The sequence below is a fragment of the Heterocephalus glaber genome, unplaced genomic scaffold (assembly GCF_053883595.1).
Source record: "Heterocephalus glaber isolate CG9 unplaced genomic scaffold, H.glaber_assembly_v1.0 deba00001460, whole genome shotgun sequence".
In the NCBI taxonomy this organism is placed as follows: Eukaryota; Metazoa; Chordata; class Mammalia; order Rodentia; family Bathyergidae; genus Heterocephalus; species Heterocephalus glaber.
Window position 1 is genome coordinate 6,035,189 of NW_028258307.1, and position 11,499 is coordinate 6,046,687.

An 11,499-nucleotide genomic window follows, 5' to 3' on the forward strand; every position below is an offset into this window, starting at 1 on the left:
GGTGGGTTTCAGGGGAGGGCTGTCTCAGCAAGGAGCTCCATTTTTGCAAATGTTCTTTTTCTCTGGGGTGTTGAAGCTGCTCTTCTATTATGTATCCTTAGTCCCAAAGGCATTCTATCAGTTTATGAGGCAAATTATAAAGCTTCCTTTCCATTTCCCTTCAATCCAGGAGATGCAGTTGGGAATCCACTTCCCTTCCTGTGACACTGCAGTTGATCCCAGGAAGGGGAATTGTGAATTGTCTTTGACAACATCTGTAAGTTCTGTCGCAAGTGGATGACAGCCCCTCCCCTATTCCTTCTGTCCCTCTTTCTGGGACTAATAGCTATTTTCCTATGGCTATGCTTGTTGTATATGTGACTATTCAGAAGTTTCTAAGCTGAGTCTCAGTATAAGTCCATCAGTAAAATGCTTTAAGTGCAAAAATCTAAGCAATAGGTTATGATCCAGGAGAAACAATGGATTTGTAAATTAGAAATACTATAGTATGTGTTTCTAAGTTTTGTTATGAGAATCAAATGATTAGCCCATTGCTGCATATAGTAAACTCTCAGGAAATTCTAGCTCTGACCATCTATTGTGGGCATTATTCACTTTTATGTTTATGCCACTTTAGGTGGCTTTTATTCATTTGCATTGACACCTTCGCTAGAAATCCATATTTAAGATGCCTGTTTGAAAGGCTGTGGTATTGAATGAACCATCTCTAAATTCAAATGCCCTTTGAATGAAGCCTCAAAAATATGGAAGTTTACTTTGTATAGCATAGCCTCAATGAAGGAAGCTGATTATATTCTTTCATCCACACCTCTCTTGTCCTACCTTTCTCACATCAATAACAAATCACTTAAGGTAGCTGATGATGACAGATTTATTAAATGATGTGCAGTCATCCTCAAGGGCAACGTAGAATATGGAATCTAAAATAAGCCCGCTTACATGCAAATGTTCTACTTCGACCTTTTGTTTTCGCTTACACATTAGCTGGAAATATTTTTGTGAACAGATTTTTCTCATGTCTACTATTTGGTTCCCCAGGGTTCATATGGAAAAAGCAGGATAAATGCTTGATTGCTTTCCTTTACCAGTTTTTAAGACAATAAGTCGCTTTGTTTTCATCCAAAGATTGAAAAAAACTTCTTATATCACCATAAATTTCCAATTTGAAATATAATTTTATGGATATTAACTCACTGTGATTTTTATTAATGTTAAAGCACAAACTAAAAAGTATACAATGTACCTGAAAATATTATAGATCTGGAGTGATCGAGGAAGACACATTCTAATTATTGGACTTTAAAGGAAAACAAAAAATCCTTTGGGCATTTTGGCAAAAGAACATGTGGTATTTTGTCCCGGCCCGCGGGTAAGTCAACGGAGACCCTAGAGGGGGAGCGAGGATGAGAGGGGACAGGGGACACGAGAGATGGAGACAAGACAGGTTTCTGATCAAGTCTCGTTTATTGCAGAAGCTGTTACAACATATATACCGTAGGGCTAGAGGGGAGGAGCAAGAGGAGGGTACTGGGGCTACTTCCTTGTTGCCGGGTAGATTTGCAGCAGGCCCGGATATGTCCGTAAAAGGCACTCAAGAGTTCTAGCGGGGGGGCAAGGCCCCCCACAGGTCCTCCCTTTAAAATTATAATTTTAGAAAGGCGTCAGGAGAGCCAAGCCTGCGGGGGCTGAGCCTGTCTTGGGTCAGAGCAACACACGTGTCTGCACCGTGCACCTTACCCGTCATCGGTTAACCAGAGAATCAAGGCTCTGGCACCTGTCTTAGGCGGCACATGAGGGCTCTCTCATTGCATGGCACGCTTGCTCAGTTGCCCGTCATTGGCTTGCCAGCCCACTCACCAGGTGGGGCGAGAACACTTCGCCACGGCAAGGACCTAATCGATGGTCCGACATTCGTCCTGGTCAGCCATTGCCAATCTATTATAGTAGACCTGTATGGGCGCTGTTTTTATTGCCTCTATCTGGGCTCTAAGAAAGGCCATGATTTTGTTATAAAGTACGGGCCCTAAAGAAATGAGCAAGAGTAGACCCAATAAGGGTCCCAGCAAAGGGAGGAGATAAGGGAGGAAACCATTGAGGCCAGTCCAGAGGGGATTTTGAGTGAATTTTTGTCGTCATCTGTTTAAATCTTCCTGAAGTTCGCGAATTTTTCCCCTGACGATCCCAGATTTGTTGGCATAAAAACAGCAATGTTCATTTAAGGCTAGACTGTGAATAAGAGAGTTAAGCTACCCTGATTAAGCTTTTGAAGATAACCAATGTGGACATGCTACAATAACATATTCAGAACTTAACCAATATGAACGTTTTGTAACAACATATTTAGTGCTTAAATATCAAGGACAACCAATACAATCAATTTATAACATATTTAGATAATATTCATTGTGATATGTCTCCCATAAGATTATATAATATAAAATTTACTAGGGGGTCCCTTTAATGAATTAAGACCAGAATAATCATTTTCTGGGTGGCCACTTCTATATTCATCAAAGGGAGTTCCCATCTATAATCGTTTTGACAAACAATTAAGAATATATATCTTTTTATTTTATAACTGTTAATTGTAATTTGATTGTTGCGTGTGGGTAACAATGCACGTCACTTTCATAAAATAAATTTCAGTGGTACTTTGATCAATTAACAACCTGGGAAGAAAAGCATGTCTTTAGTTTAATAATATTATCTATAAGTCAATTTAACAATAGGCGAATATCCTTTGAAGAGGAAGGAACATATTGAGCTCAACTGTACAAACACAAACAACAGACAATAGACAAACATATAAGACAGTGTGTAAAATTAGGGTGCACCCAAATATAACTAGCCAAATTGAATTATACTATACTCTTGATGATTATTAGATTGTAATTGTAGGTGCCATTGTTAACTGGTTAAGATTGGACAACGTCAGGTCATCGGCATCATCAGCACACCTATCAACTTGTTTTACTAGGCGTTCTGGGAGCCACCTGGCTGACTTCATTTCCTTGGAGTAAATACACACCGATCCTCAGCCCCAGATAAGTACAGGATCCGGCCCGTGCCATGAGTGGTCCAGGGGGTCTTTCCACATCACCGAGGCAAATTGTCGTTGCGTCTCTGGTTGCCAGAAACGATTGGCTGCAGATAAACCTTTGGCATCCAAATTTAAGAAGTTAAGAATAAATAGTGCATGTGATATCAGATTTCTAGGAGACCCCTTAGTAGGATACCATTCCCCCTTTTTTATTTTGTCTAAAGTAATTTTAAGTGTGAGATTAGCCCTTTCTATAATGCCTTGTCCCTGTGGATTATATGGGATTCCCGTTATATGTGTTATTGTAAATTGTTTGTAAAATTTGGAGAAGCCAGAGCTGATATAGCCAGGACCATTATCTGTTTTAATTTGTTGTGGGCAGCCAAGCACTGAGAAGGCAGTGAGGAGATGAGCAATGACGTGTTTAGTAGCTTCCCCAGATTGCAGGGTGGCAAATATGAATCCACTATATGTATTAATGTTGACATGTATATATTTAAGATTTCCAAATTTAGGGTAATGTGTGATGTCCATTTGCCATAGGGCATTTGGAATCAAGCCACGAGGATTAACTCCCAGATGAGGTGTAGGAAGGTGCAGAGTGCACGTAGGGCAGGCCTTAACAATTTGTCTAGCTTGTTCTCTAGTAAGCTTATACATAAGGCGAAGCGTGTGAGCATTAAGATGATGGAATTGGTGTGCCTTCTGTGCTTGGTCAATCGGACTGGGGGCATCAGTATTTATTGAATAGGCAAAAGCCTGAGGTCTTGTGGCTAGGTCTGCTAAGCGGTTGCCCTCTGCAAGTGGGCCAGGTAGGTTAGAGTGGGCTCGAAGGTGCCCAATGAAAAAGGATTTGGATCGTTTTCTGATTAGATCTTGTAATTGGAGGAAAAGACCACCAGTCTGAGAGGCAAGTTTGATCAGTCCACATGTTTCTAATAAGGGAACAGATTGGGCAATGTAAGCACTGTCAGTAAAGAGATTAAAAGCTCAGGCAGGAAATGCGGTAAAGACCGCTATGACTGCCTGGAGCTCGGTTAACTGGGCCGAAGAGTGGGCGGTTTGGAACTGGACAATGTTATCATCCCACACATAGGCAGCCATTCCAGTGGAAGAACCGTCTGTAAAAACGGGTAGAGCCTCTGGCAGAGGAAAGCAAGAAGTGATCTTCGGGAAAATGAAGTCATGTCTGTTGGCAAAGTCAATAAGTTTGCTGGGAGGATAGTGGTTGTCCAATAACCCTGAATAAGAAGCAAGAGCAATTGGGCAGGAATCGGTGGTTTGTATAAGCCAATCGACCTGGTCCTTAGGGTAGGGTTGGATAATGACATCAGGTTCTTTTCCAAAGTACATCTTTCCATGGTCTCTGCCCAAGATAACTAGGTCTGCAACTGCAACATAATAGGGGTAAAAGACCCGCTTAGGGGAAACTGGGAGATGAACCCACAAAAGGGGAGCGGTTTGCCAAAAGACAGCAGTGGGAGAGAGGGAGGTTTTGCAGATGATATACTGTAAAGGAGAGTTATAATCCATAAAATTAATTGTTTGATTTTGAATGGCTTGTTCCACTGTACTGATGGCTTTGCGCCCCTCGGCAGTGAGCTGTCGAGGTGAAGTAGGGTGGTTATCACCTTGTAGGGTATCATAGAGAGGCTTCAGGTCATGTTTAGTGAGCTTTAAATAGGGCATAAGCCAATTAATGTCTCCTAGCAATTTTTGGAAGTCATTTAAAGTCTTAAGACCGTCCAGCTGCAAGGTAAGCTTTTGGGAGGAAATGTGACGTCCCTTCATCTGAAATCCAAGGTAGTTATAAGGGTCTTTTAGTTGAACCTTATCAGGGGCAATCTGGAGGCCATGAGATTCAAGTGCCCGTCGAAGGTCAGCATAACAAGCTAAAACCTCACTTCCTAATTGCCCCGCTACAAGGATATCATCCATGTAATGGATAATATACATTTGAGGCCAATTGTCTCGGGTGGATTGGAGTGCCGCGGCTACAAATGACTGGCACAGGGTGGGACTATTGGCCATGCCTTGGGGCAGAACCAGCCACTGAAAGCGCTGCATTGGGGTACAGAAATTGGTCGCTGGAAGGCTAAATGCGAAGCGTTTTTGATCAGCAGGATGTAAGGGAATGGTGAAAAAGCAATCCTTTAAATCAATAATAATCTTGTAATACCCAAGGGGAATGGCTACCGGCGAAGGGAGACCAGGTTGTAAAGCTCCCATGAGTACCATGGTTTTATTAACTGCTCTAAGATCTTGTAAGAGTCTCCATTTTTCCGACCGTTTTTTAATGACAAAAATGGGAGTATTCCAAGGGGAGTGGCTAGGAATAATATGGCCAGCATGAAGCTGTTCCTGCACCAACTGTTGAGCTGCTGACAATTTCTCCTTAGAGAGGGGCCACTGATCGACCCACACTGGATCATCTGAGAGCCAGGTAATCTTTTCAGCATGGGCCGCAGGAGTGTCAATGGCCCCTATGGAAAATGGCCTAGCCCTGCCCGAGGGGGCCGAGGGACAGGCTCAATGGGGTGAGTAAGGTTTGTAGGGTGTTTCCCCAGTCCCGTTCCTGGAATGTACCCATTTTTAAACATCTGCATAGTGACAATTTCATTGGGGCTGGAAATAATTATCCCCATTTGTGATAGTAAGTCTCTTCCCCATAGATTAATAGGTAACCCTGAAATGATATAAGGTTGAATGGTGCCCTGATTACCATCTTGGTCTCTCCAGGTCAGATCTTTGGCACTTTGTTTAGGATTTTCACTCTGACCTATACCCCCGAGATGGGTGAGGGTGTCTTTTAATGGCCATGCCTGAGGCCAATCCTCTCCCTTTATGATAGTTACATCGGCACCAGTGTCAACCAGCCCAGAAAATTGTCTCCCATCTAACCACAAGGTCACGAGAGGCTTTTGTGCTGAAAGTATCTCTGACCAGTAAACATCAGATGAGCCGAATCCCTGGCTGCCTCGGGCGTTGTTTAGAGCCTTATTAGAGGTAGAGAGAAGGGGAAGGAGTAGCAATTGAGCAAATCTTTGGCCTGATTGAATGGTATTAATAACTTTGGGAGAAGAAACCATAACTTTAATTTCCCCAGAGTAGTCATTATCTATCACTCCTGGGTAAACCAACAGCCCATTTATGGTACTACTGCTTCGGCCTATTACGAGGCCAAAAGTCTCTCTAGGTAAGGGTCCAAAGACTCCTGTGGCGAGGGCCTGGACTCCCATTTCTGGGGTCAATACTGTGTGGGTGGTGGCACTGAGGTCCAATCCGGCACTTCCTTTTGTGGCTCTGATGAGGTCTGAAATGGATTGCTGTTTATTGGAGCAAAATTGAGCACCCCGTAAATTTGTTTGGAGTTGGGGGCCTGGGGCTGGCCCCCTTTCCCGTTTCCCGAATTCGAATCCTTAAGAGGGGGAAGGGGTCGGCCCTGGGCATCAGTTTTGGATCGGCACTCACTCGCCCAATGCCTCCCCCGATTACATCGGGGGCAGGGCCCGGGGGGCGGAGCATTGGGGCCCTGCATTTTAGTGGTCGGGCATTCTCTAGCAAAATGGCCGGTGGCCCCACACCGGAAACACTTATTGCCGACGTGGTGTTGCAAAAATTGTTTGACTGTGAAGCCTTGCATGGCGGCCGCCATGGCAAGGCCCTGTTGGTAGGCGGCCCCAATCTCAGAACAAAGGCGAATGTAGCCGGAAAGGTCAGTTTTCTTTTTATAGGGGCGGATAGCGGCCTGACAGGCGGCATTGGCGTTCTCAAAAGCAAGCTGTTTAACAAAATCTGTCCCTGTCTCCGCGCTCCCAAAAATCCGGCCTGCCGCCGTGAGAAGGCGGTGGACAAAGTCCGCAAATGGCTCGTCTGGGCCCTGCCGAATGTTAGTGAGGGAGGCACTCACGTCTCCTTTGGAGGGGAGCTTTTTCCAGGCCCTAGTGGCGGCGGTCTGAATCTGGGCATATAACCCCGCATCAAATTGTATTTGTTGGTCGTTGGCGGCGTAGGCCCCCTCCCCAAGGAGCATGTCAAGCACCCATCCATTCCCCGCCTGAGCATTGCGCCTAGCAGTTTCTTGGCAATTTTTAACATATTTAGATTTCCATAATAAATAATCACCTCCTGTAAGGGTGGCGCGGGCCAGAGTCTGCCAATCAATTGGGGTGAGCCAATTTTCTGCCACCGATTCTAAAATAGCCATGGTGTAAGGTGCAGTGGCCCCATATTGAGCTGCAGCCGTTTTAAATTTTTTAATGACCTTAAAATCAAAACCACTGTGGTGTCTTCACGCCTGTCTCTGTGCGTCAGTAGTTTTAGTTACGGGAAAGGCTTCCGCATTTTTAAGTTTCAGGGATACTCCCGACCCGGATGGCACCCTAGGGGCCGCCCCTCTAACGGGGGGTCGTGGCTTAAGTTTGTCTTCTCTACGGACATTTTTATGGGCTTTGCCTGTTCTTAAGCCTTCAAGCTGGGTAATAAGTTCTTGGTGTTCCTTTTCTAACCTTATCTGTTCTTTTAGAAATTCTATTTTGTCCCGGAGTTCCTTTTGGGGATCAACAACAGGACATGCCAGAGTGGGAGTGTCGGGGCCTGAAGAGATATAAGGAGGGGGATATCCGGAGTCGCCCCACAATGCTCCCCCCGCGGGCTCCTCCGACCCGGAGCCCTCTTGGGGCGGATCTGGGGGCGGAGGCGGGCCACGATAGGCTTGAAGGGAGGGATATAGGGGCGGAACCTTCCGCGAGGGTGGGGCTGTCCTAGAGGCGGTGGCGGAAAGCAAGGAAGCAGGGGTTCGGCGAGGCCCTGCCCTACAGGGCTTGGCAGGGTTCGTGGCCGTTTGGGGTTGGTCCGAAGGGACGTCATGTCCGTCGGGGGCGGGATCGTCGTCACTGTCAAAGGACATCAAGTCCTCTTCTTTGTCTGACAAAGAAGTCGTGGTCTCAACGGGCCTGGGCCCCGGCGCCATATTGGCCCGGGAGACTGCGTCAGAATCACTGGCGGGTGTCAGCCCCTTACCATCTCGGAGAGCTACCTCCCCAGCCTGTATAGCCGGCGCCACCAGTGGATCCCTCGCTTTATGAGAAATAATATCATTAATCAAATTCCAATATGAGAACGCCGCAATAGGGACCTTCCCGGGTCCGCAAGTGGCATAATAATCCTGGAGAGCTTCCCCCACCTTTTTCCATCTCTGTTCGTCAATGGTTCCCTCAGCAGGGAACCAGGGACAGAGATCTTTAATATAATCAAAAAATCTTAACAACTGTTTGACTGTAACCTTTACCCCTCGTGCCTGTAATGTCTTCTTGAGACCTTGCACAAACAATTCGTGCTGACTAATGCCCTGTCCCATAATCGCTGCTCAACTTACCGAGGTGCAAAAAGACGGCAGGTCCACGTCAATTGCAAGCCTCTCCCGTGTCGAGTGTGCTCTTTGTTCCTCAATCTTAATCTTAGGGCCCCTGAGCAGCGTCCTTCACTGGATCCCCCGTTCTCTGGCCCCACGTTGGGCGCCACTTGTCCCGGCCCGCGGGTAAGTCAACGGAGACCCTAGAGGGGGAGCGAGGATGAGAGGGGACAGGGGACACGAGAGATGGAGACAAGACAGGTTTCTGATCAAGTCTCGTTTATTGCAGAAGCTGTTACAACATATATACCGTAGGGCTAGAGGGGAGGAGCAAGAGGAGGGTACTGGGGCTACTTCCTTGTTGCCGGGTAGATTTGCAGCAGGCCCGGATATGTCCGTAAAAGGCACTCAAGAGTTCTAGCGGGGGGGCAAGGCCCCCCACAGTATTTAAGGAGAAAAATTAGATTATCATTAGACTTTTCAATAGCAATCTTTTATAGGAGAAGAAAATGGTTTTTTATAGTTAAGATATTCAAGGAATGAAAATATGAGCTAAAGATTTTATATCCAATGAAACTGAATTACAAGTATGAAGGACAAAGACTATAATTAACATGAAAGAAATAAGAATTACTGTTTCCACGAGCTTTTTCTGAGGAATCTACAAATGTGTCAGACAAAAAATGACAAGTGAAACATCAACATTAAGAAAGATGTTGAATATACAATATATAGTCACCTTTAGGAATAAGGGCAAATGGTAATTAAAAGAGAGTATACAGTATGTATATACATTGTGACAATATTAGTAAAGTGCAATATTAGAACAATGCTTAGGGAATAAGAGGACTATATGTGGATTTTTAAATTTTGGTTCCTATAATCAGATTTACTTGTATTAATATCATGATTCTGAAGCTGTTGTACAAAGTGCTATAGAACAAAGACAGCTGTGGGATAGTCTCATTTTGTTTGTTTGTTTTGTTGTTTTGGTACTGGGGATCGAACTCAGGACCTTGCGCTTGTGAGGCAGGCGGAAGAACCATTGAGCGAAATCCCCAGCTGGAGATATTCTCATTTTATCATCTTCTGTGCCTTGAGAACTAAGATTCTTGATGTGGGAGAATATAGAAATAACATAGGAAAGGGTAAGAAAAATTTCCATAGTATTAATTTGAAAAGGAAATATCAGTGTGAACTTATAGAGCTTCTCATCTGAGAAAGAGACCTCTCTCTCTGCCTTTTTCTTTCTGCACCTATTTATCTTAGCCCTTTCCTCTAAAAGACCCTAAGACAGTGATCAGCCCAATCACAGTAAGTAGACCTGGTATCAAGATTTTTGTCCTAAAATATTATTTCCCACTGAAGTATCTGTTTCTAGGTTAGAACAAGAAATGTATGAGTCCAAACAACAGCGAAGTTGCCAAAAACTACTAGATTTGAATCAAAAAGACTCAGGAAGAAAAACGAGAAGATTTCCATGGCCAAAGTTGGGCTAATATGCTCATGGCCCTTTCAAAATTGTGTTAGGAAAGGTTTTTTTATACCCGAACAAAGTGTATACATCTATCCCTTTGTCTGTAGATACTCCCAATAACATTTTCCCATTCTGGCTTTATCATACATCCATTTGGGTACCCAAAGATGAATCTCTTATTTTGTTCGATGCATTTCAAAGTAAACTGTTATCATCAGTACCATTCTTCCTAAATATTTCAGAACGAAAACGTTCACATTTAAAACATAAAACCAAAAATGCAACACAAAATGAGCCTAGTGACAAGAGTACTGAGAAGCTGGAGAAGCAAATGAAAAAGAAGTCTAATAAAGGCAAGGGTAAAGGGGAGCGGGAGGCAAACACACAACCTTGTTAGTTATCTGTGGCCATGCAAGGATGTGGTCACCGCCTCACAATTTAAGGCATTTATCTTTCAATGAACGTGGCTTCCCCTGTTATCTCAATTTGTCACTACTAGATTCTTTGTATAATTGAGTAGGAAAATTTCTATATTTTATTTTTAATATATGATAGGGTAGCGGCTTGTATGTTAGGCTTCAAACTCATGGCAATGGAAGAAATAATCAACACGTTACTCATTGGGACTTATCATGTTCACTTAGGTACAGACAAGAACCATCAGATTTGTCTTCCATATTCCAGACTTAGGCACTGTTGGAGCTTCCTTTATTGACGATACTTACTGGACTTACTGCTTTTTGATCAAGGAAAAGAGTAGGCTTTTTGACACGCCCTGCTGTCCCCACTGGAAAAGCCCACTTTGGAAATTTCTGGCTGGGCTGACTCCGCTGGAAGTCGCCTGTGTTTATTCAGAATGGTGTGCTTGTCTGTCAGATCTATCATGCATCGCACACACATGTATTTACACACCCTCACATCCTCACTGTTTGAATCAACCATCAATCTACCCAAGCTATTTTCCATAGCAGCCACAGCAGCGAACTTCCCTATACAGCTCCTTATAGGTGTAGCTTTCTGCATTTTTGTTGTCGCATTGATGAAGGGTTTGGGATGAGGCCTTCTGAATAACTTAGTGAAAAGCCAGGGGAAATTCAGACAGTAGCCTACTAACTTTATAAATTAACCACAGTTTAGGAGAATAAGTTTCATTTTTAAACAATTTAAGATTTCTTACAACTTATTATTGAAATAACACTATCTCATGGAAGGAGCTGAGGAGTTACTGTTAGACAAATTTTAAACTTTATGTATCATTGGCAGTAGCATATGAAGCACAGAATATTTGACCCATACATTTTTACTATAAACATTTAGTTACTCTTATGCTCTAGATGAATTTTAAGAAATCAGTTTCCAGAATAAATTTTATGAAGTGAATTTAATTCTTTGAATGATTTTTTTAAGAGAAGTTAAACCACTTCCAATGTTTCCACTTTCATTTTTATTTCATCCAATTAATTTAAACAGTATTGATTCTTTTCAGTTAAAATTTTAAGACTAATATTTGACTAATCAATCAAATGTTACTCAGCTTGGCTCTCTGCTACTGAGATTTTCTTTAGTAGCCAGTATTTCTTGTAAAGCCATTTATTTTTGTACAATTTTTGTGAATATTAATTCACCTAG

General features: G+C 43.5%; 1 long non-coding RNA gene across 1 annotated transcript; it reads right to left on the minus strand.

Moving 5' to 3' along the window:
• Positions 1-1,445: 1,445 nt before the first annotated feature.
• Positions 1,446-8,832, minus strand: LOC147826886 (uncharacterized). The gene is made up of 2 exons (XR_015453368.1): positions 8,418-8,832; positions 1,446-3,156 (listed from the first exon to the last, which is right to left on the minus strand). It is a non-coding gene; the product is annotated as an uncharacterized LOC147826886 (long non-coding RNA).
• Positions 8,833-11,499: the final 2,667 nt, after the last annotated feature.